This window comes from Buteo buteo, unplaced genomic scaffold (assembly GCF_964188355.1).
Source record: "Buteo buteo unplaced genomic scaffold, bButBut1.hap1.1 HAP1_SCAFFOLD_110, whole genome shotgun sequence".
NCBI classification, from domain to species: Eukaryota; Metazoa; Chordata; class Aves; order Accipitriformes; family Accipitridae; genus Buteo; species Buteo buteo.
The window spans coordinates 83,775-98,914 of NW_027439274.1; the positions used below are offsets into that span (position 1 = coordinate 83,775).

Consider the following 15,140-nt stretch of genomic DNA (forward strand, 5'->3'; position numbering starts at 1 on the left):
CTCAGCCCTGGCAGGCAGGGCCAGTCCCGGGCTCATCTGGGACGGGGATGGGAGGGAGACGTCGTCTTTGCAGCCGGGGGAGGTTGGGAGCCAGCGGTGCTTCCGTACCCCCTTTCTGCGGGTGCAGGGGATGAGCGGCTTTGTCTGCTGCTTCATCCTGAGAGGCGGTAGGTCGTTTGCTTTGAGGCACACCTTTGTGGTTCTCGTCTTTACAGCAATTCTTCCTAGGTCAGATGTTCCAAGAGCGGTAACTGTCGCAACCTATTTATTTCCTCTGCGTTTCTGCAGAGTATCGTTTTCTGTATCTTACTTCATAATGTCTGAGGGACGGATCTGGTAATTTTTCCTGCTGTTGATACCGTATTTTAACAGATTTTTCTCGACGAAGCCATCGCCAAACAGCCAGTTATAAATCTGGCGGACTTGGCAGGAAGCGAAAGGCAAAAATCCTCTGAAGGATCTGAAGGAGACAGGTTGAAGGAAGGCAGGTGGGTAAATCTAAGTCTAACCACATTAGGAAATGTCACCAGCTGGTTTTCTTTTTCTTTTTTTAAAAAAAAATCCTTCCCTGTGAAGTAAAAATTAAATTTCTGCAGGTGAAAAATAGTTTTCCCTCCATTCAGGATTCCTTGCCGTCTGGCTAAAGAAGTTACTTAAATGAATAAAGCCTGAGATGTCCACAAGCACAAACATACTGAAGCCTGTGCCTAAGCATGAATATACGGAAGGTTCTAATCTGGTAGCCTCTTCCCTGCCGCCGGCCCCCCAGATTTGCTTTTCATAGTCATGCTTCTACTTTTCACTTTATTTTCCCTTAGTGCTCTGGCTGAGGTTGCTACAGGAAAGAGAGTGGTGCACGTCCCATACAGGGACTTGGTCCTGACGAGACTCCTGCAGTCTGCTCAGGGGGGAAGAAGCAGGACCATCATGGTAAGTTGATTCTTGAATTTATAACCCGCTTTGCCCATTGAAATAGAATTGTGCGGCTCTGACATTGGTGAAAGTGAGTGTAATTTAAAAGTTAAGCTTGCTTCCTGTGCAACACAAAGGGGAGAACCCTTCTGCTGGTCAAAAGCTTCTAGCCACTACTAAACGTGTTACTCAAATGGAGAGCACTTCTGTTTTCGGAACAGAAATGTGGCTGGCGCAAAATAGATATCTCTGTCTACGTTAGAGATACAACCTCCGTTTCTTCTGAAAGAGTTTTCTGCATATCTGTAAAAATTTATTGACATATAGGTAAATGTAGCTATAAAACTCAGAGGCACCTGTTTTATATAAAACCCGTGTTCTTTACCTACCTAAAACTAGGCTGCATTATGAAACAAGTCCTTTTTGCCCTAACTTCTGAGATTATCGTTTGTGCCGTGCACCAGAGGTTGCATTCCTAAATGAGATGAAACTCCCCTAGGTTCTTCCTTGTCTCAGGTGAATTAACTGTATGCTCCAGCATCTTGGAAGAGGTATTTTTTTTAAAGGAAGTGCAATTAAATGAAAGGTGGAAGAATACGAACAGAAAATGTGCACATGTGAAAAGGTTGACTGTAAATGCTGATACTCTCAAAACAGCTTACCTGGGTTTCTTCAAATGCTAGCTTGCATAATTCATCAAAGATGTTTTGAACAAATTGAAGGACAGATTCTTCAATTGCTACTTGTACAAAGACCATCAAAGTGGTTTTGCGCCTTTTTTTTTTTTTTTTTTTTTTTTTGCGTTGGTGCTAGCATTAAGGCAGAGTTAGCAGGATTCGAGCGCCTTCAGTATTAATTTTTGCAAAACCCACCTCTATCTTCTCATCTTTCTTTCTGTCTCATTTCTCTTCTGGCACAAGTGTTAGAAAGAGTTAATTTATGGCCAGATTGCTAAGACACCTGGGTTCTCCTTTTATATTTGGGGACTTAATGGTCTATCTTTCCACGTTAATCCCTGTCTGGTTTTTGGTAGCGTTTAAAACTATTTTAAAAACCCTCCTTCAAAATCTAATGTCAGTTAATACTTTTCATATGCTTAGAGATTGCGGCCGTTGAGTCCAGCAGACATCTGTTACGAAGAAACTTTGTCAACCTTACGATATGCTGACAGGTACGCTTTCATAAGTTTTCCCTTTCTGGTCTTGGTGCACATTGCGGTCAGGTGCTGGGCAAAATGACAGAAGATACCAGTTCAACGGGACTGACAGCTCAGAAGGAAGAAAGGGTGAATCTGTCCATAGGCAGGGGCGGCACATGAAGAGCTTATTCTTTACCCTTATTAACGAACGGCATGTGTTTTTACAGGTAAGTTGTACGACAGAGGTAACTGTATTTCCTGAGGATTCCAGGTCTCCCTCATATGTGTGACTTAATTGAGCTTCTTTCCTGCCCTTTCTTTCCCAGTAACACAGCACCTCTAAAACTAAGCTGTAGTTTGGGGTCCCACAGCCCAACCGTGGTTGAAACGTAGAACATAGAAGTGATGCCTGCTGCCAGGCATTTGTCGTCTCTGCTTCCCAATCCCAGATCCCAGCGATAGTGCCACACAGAGCTATTCCTTCCTGCCCAGGAGCAGCTTGCTTTCCCGGCCACTTTCCCAGTCCGTCAGCTCCTTCTGGAGGAGAAGGTTCCCTCTCTGCTCCCCTTTGCTCTCCTCCTGCGCTTCCTGGGCCTCAGGACTGAAAACCGCTCTCTTTGCAGTCCTTTCAGGCAGGCTTTTGCTGGACTCCAGCACTAATGCCTTCTTATTCCCTCTCCCATAAAAAGAGGTCAGGCACTTACACCCCAGTCCATTATCCCAAAGCGGGTGATGGCTCGGTGACCTTGTAGCCGCAGCAGCCTGGCTGTTCGCAGGTGTCAGGAGCAGAAGATTTAATGTCTCCAGCAGCAGTTGAGTCCTGCAGAGAGCTGAACTGCTTTCATGTGCCGATATGAACGCAGACCAACAAACTCCCCACGCCTGAGCCAGCTCCGTGCAGGGGCAGCTGGAGTTGTCCTTTGCCTGCCTACCTGCCGTACCCACACTTACAGTGGGTGAGGTGTGGTTTTGAAGTACCCCATCCCATATTGCCCTGCATACTAGAGGCAGAGCGGCTATGGCTCCATTGCTGCAAGTTAGGGTTAGCTGGAGAAGAGAAGGGTTTTCGTGGGCTGGCAGGGGCAAAACCAAACCGGGCTGTGATTGCTGGTAGCGGTACAGGAGAGGGCATCAGATGTTTCCACCCAAGGAGCAAAGTGGCTGTGAGACTTTTTCGCTTGTGAAGTTCCAGAGCTACATGGGATATTTCCGAACAGGGAAAAGAACAAAACAAAACCAAACCAAAAGTCACGTTTGATTGGAAACGTTGTCGTTTGCTGGGATTGTCTGGGTAACAGCTTCTTTTTTGTCTTTTATGTATTTTCATATTTAAAAGGACAAAACGGGTCAGGAACAAAGCAGTGGTAAATGCCAGTCCCAGTGGGAAGCTTCTAAGAGAACCAACCGCAGGCTGCAAATAACAAACTGTTGTGCAGACTGGCTGGGCTCGGGAGCACAGGGCGACCAATAGCCGATGGAACACGTACGTATTTCAGCATAAATACAGCTATGAATAGCAAGCAGATTTTGACTTCCCAAAACATTCTCAGGAGGCATTGTTGGTAATCTGTAACACCGAAGAAGTACGGTGGGAATGGAGCTGAGGAGGATTCGCGGGGGTTGGCTCCTGTGCACGCTCTGGGCACCGTGTTTTGTTGATCACCTTCTGGTTAGACGAGGACAAGGAAGATGGCAGCTTTCATTTCCAGTTCAGGATGCTGACAGCAGCAACAAACGTCTCGGCTGTTCCGCAGCGAGGTGGGTTTGTGTCCCCACGTGCCGTACGGTCCCCAGGAGGTTTGGGTTGGAAGGGCTTGCTCTGCAAGAGGCCAGACCGCCTCCCACTGCATGGCTTCCTCGCTGCTGGTCCTCGTCTCTCACGGGGCTTGATATTTTACACATAGGTACCCTGGTTAAAGCTGTCTTGCTGTTCACAAGAGGTGTGGTTTTTGCTGGCTGAGAACAAGTGGCAGATCTGGAGCACGCAGGCGACGTGGGAGTCCTGGCTGGAGGAAGCCCAGAAGGAGTGGGAGCACCAGCACACTGCAGTGGCTCAGGCGAGTTTCCCAGTAATGGGCATCGCGGGCAGATACCTTAACCTCTGCTCTTCTGCTTCTGATGTTTTCCCCTTCTTGTCATCTTTAAGACTCGTTGCTCACACACTTCTGTGCCAACAGTGCCCCGATGAGACCCTCCAGGGGCTTTTCAGCCTGGGTAAACTGGCAATAACGTAGCCCTGGGTTACGGGTCCACAACTTAATAGCAAATCTCTCATGAGCTCAGATAACAGCATATTCTGTCTACTTCTAAGTACCTTACGGTTTCTTGGTTTCATTTTGTAGTTGTGAGAAATCATGACTGAAATAAAAGGTGCCAGTGAATGTACCGAGCCGTGTCAAAGCAGCTCAGGCTTGGGTCACTTCAAAGTCCTTGACAGGGAGAACCAGAGGTTTTCCCTTTAAAACCAGTCATGAGATGAACACCCTAGAACTTGGGGCAGATGTGTTCTTTGCACTTTCTGAAAAAAACCCCAAAACCAAACCAAACCCCCCCCAAACAAACCCCCAAAACCCAACACCCCCTCCCCCCCCTTTTAGTTTTGGGCATGTTTCTGAAAGCAACCAATGTTCACATGACTTATTTAGCCAGCCAGAAGCATTTCAGTAGGAGGCTGTGGCGGTGCGTGAGAGCCAAGGAGTGCATGACGGGCTGCTCTGGGAAAGAAGGGGCCTGATGGTGACTTGATGAATAAGTCGTTCAAGGCACACCTTCACTGAAAGGCCATACGCTGCTCCCCTCCCAGCTGCTTCTCACGAACCATTTTATTGCTTCAACATGGGTAACTGCCAAACAGAGGAGCTGGGAAATCGGCTCTCTGCATAGAGCGGCGATCGATTGCGGGAAGAGGGCTGGGTTTAATGGGGAGAGCAGAGCTTTACAGGAATCCCGCGCGTTTTGTGGGGGTCTCTTGATTTTTGCATGAAGCCTGCATCACGCAGCAAAGTTGCTGACTTAAACAAAAGTGCTTGATTTCTTCCTGACTCGAGGTCTGGAGCTTCTGCCAATAGAAGGAAGCGTGGAGTCAGTCTTTCAGCTCTAGTAATTGCTTGCTGATGGTGTTTGGTAAAACTAGGGGACATTCAGGGGCTGAATTCTGTCGGGAATGCTGAACCCCGTGTAGGGTGTACGGCTAAACGTGGTAGTTCAAGTGCCGCCTTAGGCCCATCGGTCTGGATGATGGCATCAGTCTTGGCTGGCAGCTGTCACAGGTGTTTGGGCACACAGGACAGGACCCTGTTCTGCTGAGGACAGCTCCTCATCCACTTACTGCATCGGCTCGTTTTCCTGCATTGATTTGCCCGGGGTGTGCTTTTTTAAGACGGTGAAATGAACTTAATCGGGCTTCTATTAGTTTTGAGTCTTCTCCCCAGCAAGCTGTTGGATACAGTTTTAGAGAAGTAATGGTGACAAGCCTTTGCTGGTGTGGTATTTTTTCACCTGTGTGGTGGAGAGAATACTTAAATTGGTAGGAGAGAGTCACCAAAAGCCTGGGCCTGTTGCACGTGTTGCCAATGTTTTTGCGGTTCAGCTTGTCAGGTTGCTGTTTGTCCAAGTACGTTTCAGAGCTGGATACTCAGAAGCCGTCTGGACGTGGTGCTGGGCAGGCTGCTCTAGGTGAGCCTGCTTGAGCAGGGGCTTGGACCAGATGACCTCCAGTGATTCTGGAAGGCCGCCTGCTTCCAGAAGAGAACTTCTGGAAGTTCTCTTCCTTGTGATTCTGTGATTCTAGAATTTGTGCTGGGAGGGGCAGGCACCGGGGCGATGGCACACCGGTGTGGTATGCTGGAAATGTCAGCTGCTGTCTCCCTCTCTTAGGAAGGCTGCGCGTGTGTTCTGTACTGAGACACTTAGCACCTATGTCTGTCTGTCCAGGTACGCCAAGCAATGTAAAAAGAGCGTAAGTTCAGAAGGGACTTTAGGAACTTTTGCTCGCTTAGCCACGTTAGACGGGGGCTGCGACTCTTGAATGAAAGTATGGTCGTGTTAGAGAATAACCATAGGAGGTGGCTGGGTAAACTGGCTCCAGTGTCAAATTCTGAGCTGTGTTGGTTTTGTTTGTGTTTTCCTTTGAAGGGAAGTCAAATCTATGGTCTTAGCTGTTGGGGGTTGTTGGGCTAGAGAGCTGAAATTCTTCCTTCTCCTTGCCTTCTGCTGTAGGTTTGGGCTTGTGGAGCATCCGCACAAACTCTGCAAGAGAATCTGTAGGCTGCGCTTGAGTGAAATAAGCCTGGCTGTGGAGTTCCGATACAGACCGTCTCTGTTATGCTAGTGGCTTTTTAGACTAGAACTTAGGCTTTGGATGAAATGTAGGGTGGTTGCCTAAAGCATCGGGGTGGGGGGGTGTTTCTGCCTAAGTGGGAAAGAAATGACCCGGTGGTACTCACAAAGTCACCTGCTAACTCACTCACTAAATCCTCTTTCGGCTGGAGTAAAATATGGCAAAGCGCAAATTCACTGAACCCGACTACTAAGGTGCAGAAAGTGTCTTTTCCATCCACTGCTCCTCCAGCGCTTGTGAGCTGCCTCCTGCTTTTCTGGGGAAAATGTCATTGAACCAGTCGTTAATAATAATTCAAAAAATTCTGTCATTGTCATCTTTAGCTGTTATTCAACAAAGTGGATGCTGGTTTCTCAAAAGGACTTAGTTTTTCTTCCATTTCTTCTTCTTTGGCTTCTTCCCACTCTGTGTCCTGTTTCCTTGGAAAATGTGACCTGAATCGTGTCGCACGCTGTTGTCCGTTCTCTGATCACCAGGTAGCACTTCCCTGAAATCGCTTTAGCTTCCACATCTGGCTGAATGAAAGAATGATGCCTGTCAGCTGCAGCCTTTCTCAGTGAGACAGTGAGTCTCTACGCGCACGAGGGAGTTAAAAGTTGACTGACTGTGTCTCGGGTGGTGTCCTTTCTAAAAGGAAAGGGTTCTGCAGCTCTCCTTGCAAATTGTGTGTGTAGTTTCACACGTGTATGAGCTAGCGTAACGGCTTACTGCCACAAAATGGAGACGGACGAATTCCCTCTCCTTCTTCCCAACGCACTGTCCTGCCTCCTTCCTTGTGCCAACTTTCATGCTTGCTAGTTCTCTCTGCCAGCCAGTTTAACTCTCTAAGCTGGTGGAAAACTATCTACTTTTCTGGGTTCGTTTCCCATCTTCTTAGGCAGTTAACCTGGCTCGTAAAGTGCTCTAAAAAGTGCTCAAGTCAGTGCAAGGTAAGCCGCAGGAATACAGCAGTAGAACAAAGGAGCAGATGGAGAGATGGGAGGCGGCAGCAAGGCCTCTCTTCCGGCGGCAGTGAAGGCAACGTGTTTTGTGAAACCGTATCTTCAGCTGCGACTGAGCGTATTTTTAGCTTTTTCTTCAGTAAGCCTGTAACATTGTTGGCCTTTGATTTTCCTGGACTACCGTCAGTCAGAACTGACATCGCAGAACTCTGACTTGGCTGTATGTGATTCCACTTGAACATGTAATTTCTCTTTTTTTTTTTTTTTTTTCCCCCTGGGGATTTTTAATCCAGAAATCTGTCATCAGTCTATGACTTGTGGCATGTTCCTTTCTTTGGAAACAGTTCATGGTGTTTAGAGGTCATAAGTAGCAAGGGTGAAGAAGAACGGTAATTTTGGCAACTTGTGCACAGACCACTTTGGTGTAGCATACAGCGGGGAGGTTGGATTCTGGCTTCCTCCTGAACATGGAGTAGGCCTGTGGCGTTTTACACTGATCTGTTTTCTACCAGACAGAAGGAGGAATATGACTGTAGTTGTTGTTTTCAAAGAGAGCAGAAATGCAGTTAGTGTTGGATATCTCTCTTAAAGGAGAGGCTTCACGCCTTTAACCTAGTTCTATCTAACTATTTTCCCACTGTGTGGATTTGCCAGTAATCCTTGGTTCAACTTAGCAGAATGATGCAAGTAAAACGTCCTGATAGCCAGGTCACTGTATATACAGTTCAGGCTTTATTGTGGAGTTTATTTTCCTAGTTCCATATTACCAAGCCAGATGTCTAGGAACAAAATGTTTCAAACGGCCATTGGCGTACTGGCGGAAACCTGGGCATGCCTGATGGTCTAGCGTTTTCACGTGCTTTTCTATGCAGTTAATAACTGCAGCGGAATTAAATTTAAAGTTCCATGAATGGTCCGGGCGTGGGAGTGTTACGTACTTGATGGTTCTTAGCGGTGGTATGGGCCTGATAAGCACATTTGTTGTGTACTGTAGGCAGGAGTACACTGTGTCAAGGTGTGAGCTTTCCACCAGAGAAGAATTCTTTCTGATTTGGTGGGGAGTTTGGGGTGGCGAGTGGTTTGTTTTTACGCTCAACTCTCCCCAGTAGAGTATCTTAAAATTTGATGTGCAATTTGGCCACGCCAAGTTCTGTGCTCTTGGCCTGTCCAGGTAGGCAGTGGCAAAGGCAGGGTGACGCAGGGTGACTCTTGTTCTTCCTCTTCTGAAATTTCTTCCCGTGATAATCTTCTCTGGTCATTCCTCCTTTCTTATTCAGCATCACGGTATTGCTGAAGGCACCTGTCAAAACAGCTGGACGTTGAAGGCCTTTGAGAGATGCTATTCACCAACCCAATAGATCTGTATTTGTATTTGGTATTATGGGTTACTCATAAAACATATGGATTAAATCATGACAATTAAACTGAGCCGGAAGGCTGGTCAAACTGTGGGGCTTTTTACTCTCTGGAGCCCCTGGATGCAGTGCAAAAGTTCATCCCGCTGTCCCTGTGAAAGGATGACAAGTACCAAAAAGCAAACGCGAGAAAACTACTGCAAATGAGTTGTCCCACTTGGAACTTGACCTGTGCTAGTTGTGAATGCTGGCAGGGCGGTCAGGCTGGCCGGCTGCAGCAGCGTCCTGCAATACTGGCTTTGCCATCGGCAACCTTTTTTTCCGAAGGTTGACTTGCGCTTAGTGCGGGACCCTGGCTTACACTGCCTGTGTTTCACGCGCTCGTTGTTTTCATGCTGGCAGAAGATACTGGAACATGTTCTCAGGTAGAGTGCTTGTGACCTGAAATATAGTAGATTCCAATGCCCAGGCTTTAGAGCATAACCTTTCTCCACAGAAGTACAATCTGTGTAAATGGTATTATTTATAAGCGTTTCCCTTTAATAACTTTGTGTTGCTCCCAGAGTCTGGTCTTCAGAACTAGCTGTAACCTCCTATGCCGTAAGGAAAATAGGTTATTAGTGCACGCTGGAAGAAGCAACCATAAAACTTTGCTTGCGGGAGAACATGTGTGCTACAGTTAATGCAATGGGCTTTGTGTGCCCATTGAAGTGGCTGGCTGTACTGGTTTGTGGCATAGGGTAAGGGTTCTGTTTGATGCCCGAGTTGGTCAGCATGTGTAACGCCCAGGAATAGCGAGCTACGTAGAATATCTTCCTTCTGAGACTCCATGGAGAAAGCAGTGCTATTTGAAGAGATGCTTGAACCTGTCTTGTCTTCCGGAGGCTTTTTCAATAACCCATAGAACTTGCAAAACGTAGTGAGCTGAAGTAGTTTGTATTTCCACGTGTGTGGAATATCTCTTATTTAGCCTCCTATTCAATCTTGTAAGTCACCTGAGCTTTTAAGTCCCCGTCCCCCGTCCCCCATCCCCCAAAAAAATCTATCTTGACATAGTGAAACGTGAACTGTCTGTGGAGCACTGATAGAGGTGTGGAAACTGAAAGGCCTCAAAGTTTTTGTACAATAGTGCAGAGATGTGATAAGGACTGGCAATAGGAAGGAAAGGACTGGAATAAGGAATATGGGGATTTAAGTGTAGAAAAGAATCCGTGTTTTAAGGTGCTGTGTTATGTTCAGGTGATAAGTGTATGGAAAACTACTTTCCAACTGATGAGCTATGAAAGTCTGTATCGCTTGTCATGCGGAAACATCAACGGTACATTTTCTGGAAGAGTTTGAGAGTGAAGGTAGTTAAGAACTTAGTATTCCTTAGAGTTCAAAATAAACACACAAGAAGTGAACAAGACACAAACGATGCCTGAAATCTACTAGAAGACAATTGGCAATAAATAATGAGGTACAAAATCAAGAGCAAGGACTAATGGAACCTCACACCTCTTACTGCAGCGCTAATTGAAATACGCTTTTTCTCGGATTGCATCTTACTACAGACTCGCATATCTGAGTAGACTTGAACTCGGTGTATTGTTTTTTTTCCTGTTATTGACCTTACCAATACCCCTGTGTCGCTTTTTGTTGGTGATCTCATAGGCATTAGAAAAGTAAAAGGATTCTCCTTTTGCTCTGCTGTGAGATCAAAAACTGTCCCGAGTGCCATTTTTTGAAGGAAAAGAGCTACAGGAGCTGTCTAGGAGATTACTTGCGGCATACTGATGAAACTTCTGTCAATCTCAAAAAGCAAATCTCAGTTATGGCTGACATGAGTCTGTTTTTGCATTTTTTTCTTTATTTACAGTGAAGAATGCGAGACCTATCAGCTCAGGTAACGAGCAGTCTGCTGCAGTTTCCAGAGGTGACTACTGAGGCACTTGGGGAAGATGAGAAACCCCTAGGTTCTGTGCTGAGCGGGAAGTTTTCTGGAGGTGAGCGTTCTCCTTTAAATTTGGTCTCGGTCTGAAGTTCTTATTGCCTGGAGGTTACCTGAAGCACAGGGTCACAGTATTGACTGTGTCAGGCTGGTGCTGTTGTTAAGATGCATCAGGTTTCGAGAGAACAGGAAGGAAGTTTTAACTATTAAAAATGCTAATATTAAAACCTTAAAACTAGTATAGTTAAACTTTGAAATTACAGCAACCTTCACCAGTCTTGTGCTATTAAAATAATTTAGTTAAGCATGCTGAGTCAGCGGGCCTTCCTCAATGTTGTGGTCACTCAATTTTTAATTAAATAAAAGGCAGTTTTCAAAAAAGTGATAGTGTTGTTTTGGGCCCTATTTATTTGTACCAGCTCAAGCTCTATGACCATCATAACACCACATGCGGAACTAGTTCTTCTACAACGTTACAGAGGCACCCCCCTCCCGCCGCCCACCCCCCCCCCCCGCTTTTTCTTTTCCTAGTCTGAATACAAACAGCAAAGGAAGAGGATAACACTGTTAAGCGCTGCAGCCATATTTCCAACGTATTTAACAGGGTGCAGATGAGTACCCAGGGAGAGCTGCTGAAAGTGGCTAAGCAGATTAGGTAGTTGACTTTCTAGGTGATCCGCAAGTAGAGCTAGCTGGGTGCCTACCTGGTTGTCTAGGCTCTGTTAGACCAGGTGGAATCCATCTACCTGACTGAAAGTGCAGTAATTGAGTTAATACTTCCTCCGAGTTTGTTCAGTGAAACAAAATGTGTTAAATTCTTTCTGTCGTCAGCCCGTGTAAAAGATCAGATGTACTCATGCAGTGCCCATTTGACGATAATTTCTTGCTGCCGTCCAAATCCCTGCCCCAAGTAGGCGTGTGTCAAGTAAAATTAATAAACTAGAAATGAATTGGTTTAGATTTGTTATCTTTGAAGTGTGCTTTAAGACTCGTATTCCCGTATGTATTTAGACGATTTCTAGCCAAAACAAGCCGAATATGGGATGAAGTCTCTAGATCAATATGTTGTCATCTTCATCCCAAGCAGTCCAAATCCTTCAGTGCGGGAATGACAAGTAGAAATGCAAAATAATAAGGTTGTTAATATTAAGAGGTAGTGCTGGAGGATCTCCATGGGTGATTTTGAATAATTGACCACAACTAGGGAAGTCGGTCTTCCCTTTTGGGTACTTTTAGTGAAGGAAAGGGGCAGTGGCTGTGATTTTTCAGTTGTTTTCAGTCTTGTATTGGAAATTTGCTTTAGTCAGCTTTCTTTTCTCTTACAGGGAGAAATGGCTTGGCATGGCTGGCGTGTGGTCCTCAACTGGAGGTAGTGAGCTCTGTGACGGGAGAGCGGCGCTCTGCTTACCGTTTCCGTGGAGTAAAGAAACAGCCTCCCACCATTCGTGTGGTAAAGGATTTTTCCTGGCAGAAGAGAACGGGACTGCTGGTTGGGTTGGAAGAAGCAGAGGGAAGTGTTCTCTGTCTGTACGACCTTGGAATATCGAGAGTGGTTAAAGCAGTTGTTCTCCCAGGAAGGGTACGTACACTTTAATCGGAGGAACGAAGCTTTTGCGTTGTCAGGTGCTGCGTAATCCTGTTTCAGGAGAAGCTTTGGAGCGTCTCTTTGTAGGCGGTATTTTTTCTATCTTGCATTAGTGCAGACTGCCACTTCAGAGTATCCAGTCAAGAGAGCCTTGGTGCAAACTCTTGGGCTTAACGGTACCGTTATCTTTTGAGCTTACTGATTGTAAAACAAGTTTTCTGGGTTTATGGTAGAGCACATAGTTACCTAATTCTCCACTGCCACAAAAAGGCATTGAGAACTATCTTTTATTGGCCAGAGTGAAAAAGGAAAAAAACCCCCGCTGTTCCCAGTGTCTGTAACATACATTTCCGAAATGCTTGATTTCTATGTATGTTAGAAATACTGTCTTTAAAATATCTGAAACTTCCATAGTTGTGCTGTAAATGACTTAGACACATTCCCCTGAATCTCAGACTAGCAAGCGGGTGGCTTTAGAGCAGAACAGATTTTTATGTTGACTTAGGATAGGAAAGAAGAGCCGTTAGGGAGTTACCTGACGGATTGTTGAACGATTGACTTTCAACCTGCAGTCCTTGAATCGCTGCTTATTGAATATTGTGTTTGTGTAGATGGGAGAGGCTGGTGGAATGTTACTCATTTTTTTCTGTCTTCTGTAACCCAGGAAGTCCAATGATGTAATGTCCCCTAGTCTCATTATCTTAATGTAAACAAGAATCAGTGCAAGTTAATAGAACATCAAGATTGACTATATTGGTTTTTTCTTGATATAACTGGAAACAATGCTTTGCTTTTAAGTCTTATGGTCCTCTGCATTTACTTTCTTGTTTCTGATGTGCTAATTCCGGCTTCACTTTTGAATGATTTCTGTTCAGCTTGTCAAACAGCTTAAATGCTAGCTTGCAGTTTTCCTGTAGGTAACTGCTATAGAACCCATAACTAATCACGGAGGACCCAGCGTGAGCACTCGGCACCTACATCAGAGTCTGCGATGGCTCTTTGGAGTGGCAGCAGTGGCTACAGATGTTGGTCATCTACTTCTGGTGGACCTTTGTTTGGATGATTTCTCTTGCAGTCAGAATGAAATACAAGCATCGGGTAAGCCTGCAGTTTTTAAACTTGAATTTGAGAGTAGGAAAACTTGTGTATAAACAACATGCATCCCACTTGGAAGACGCTAGTGTGCAGGCATTTCTGACTGCTGGTTACAGATGGCGGTTTGCCTTGGTATAGTCCCGACCTGATTAAAAATGGGAGTGGCTTAATACTCCTTCTAATGTTATAAATGCCCCCCTGCCACCAAGATCCGTACGTCACTATGATGCTTGCCAGTGAGGTGTAGGAATTTTACCACGTGAGTCAGTGCAGCTGCCTGAGAGGAAGTTGTGTCAGAGGCGCCCTATTTCTTGGGAATGTTCTTCTGCTTCTGTGGGTTGACTTGGGGCAAATTTTAGGCTTGCTTGTTAAAATGAATCTGACTTGTCAAAAATCGTGCATTTGGATGACTGAAATCTCTAATTTGCATATTTGGATTGCATACGCTGTTTTGGCTATTACAAGAGTGGCTTCAGGAGTTGGTGTCGCTTCAGACAGCTTCATCGTGAGGCCCAAACGTGTGATTTATAGAGCCCAGGAAGAATTTGTCTACGAAGGTTACGCTCTTACTTGGTTTTAAAATACGAGTGAGAATACCTGTCCGATCAGAGAGTTCTTCTGTTCTTTGGAAACATACAAAAGAAAGCGTTGCATAAATGGGTATTTTGCCCCGGACGGTAGAATTGGATGAGACGTGTTGTCACGTCAGTGTTCAACATGCAGCCTAAATGGCCTGACACATTAACTCATGGCGTGGTTTTGTGTGTGTAGGTCTAGAAGTTGTCACTAGAATTCCTGCTGAAGTTCCACAAAGAAGAGAAGCTGTGACCAGAGAAGGGAGACATCTCTGCTTTCAACTACAAAATCCTTCAGGAACAGCAATATCAACCCTGTACTACATAAGCAGAAGCAATCAGCTTGTTGTGGGTTTTTCAGATGGCTGCCTGTCACTGTGGAATATGAAAACTTTGAAGAGGGAGTAAGTAGGCCTTTACAGCTGGCCATGCCCGGAGGTGCAGGGGTCTCAATTGTTTGCTTACGGAAGCATGTTCATGAAAGAGAACATTTTAGGGAGTGAAATTTTGGGTATAATCTTGGGATGTTTAGAAATCCTCTTCTGAAATAACTATTAAAAGTCATACATGGATTAAGTGGACCGCCTTCTCCCCAGTGGACTAGGATTGTTTTCCTCCTTGTGCCTGTGGCTCGAGGGATTGTGGAAAGCATGCTTCTTGGGGTTACGTCAAGCAGTTTAGGATGCGATGGAGCTCATTTTTCTAAGACGCTTTGTCCGATCAGTAGTGTTCAGTGAAGCCAGGAAACGTATGTGTTTTGATGAACCAGATTTTAGGAATGATTTTTCAGAACCAGCTACTGCAATTAGGGCATACATTGAGAAGCTTACGTATGTTAATAATGTGGGTTTGGGGATAATATTCTTTAAAGCGCCCAGGATGAAACTAGTGAGACACGAAAAATCAATAGCTGATCCGTGCCTGAAAAGATATTCTTTCCTACATGTCAGCCTTGTCCAAAATAGGGGACTGACCCATTCCAAGGCAACGTTGCGTGTGAATGAAAATTTGCTTGGAACACTTGGAGATGAGGATAAGGGGCATGTAAATCTATAAGCAATAGAAAAATTAAGAGACGATTTTATATCTGCCAAAGGGCAATCACACGTGAAATATGTGACCAAATTCAGATAGGGATTGGCTTAAGCAAACCTGCAGTGACTCACCAGAAACTGTTGGATGCATAAATAGACAGTGGAGGACTAACTGGGTGGCAAGAATAGATTGTGAAGGTACACGTAAGGTTCAGAAGTCTGGAGGAAAAATGCTT

The 15,140-nt window shown here is 45.4% G+C and overlaps 1 pseudogene; it reads left to right on the forward strand.

Annotated features, from left to right (window-relative positions):
- Nucleotides 1–1,014: 1,014 nt before the first annotated feature.
- Nucleotides 1,015–15,140, forward strand: part of LOC142028031 (protein ELYS-like) — a 49,337-nt pseudogene continuing 35,211 nt past the window's right edge.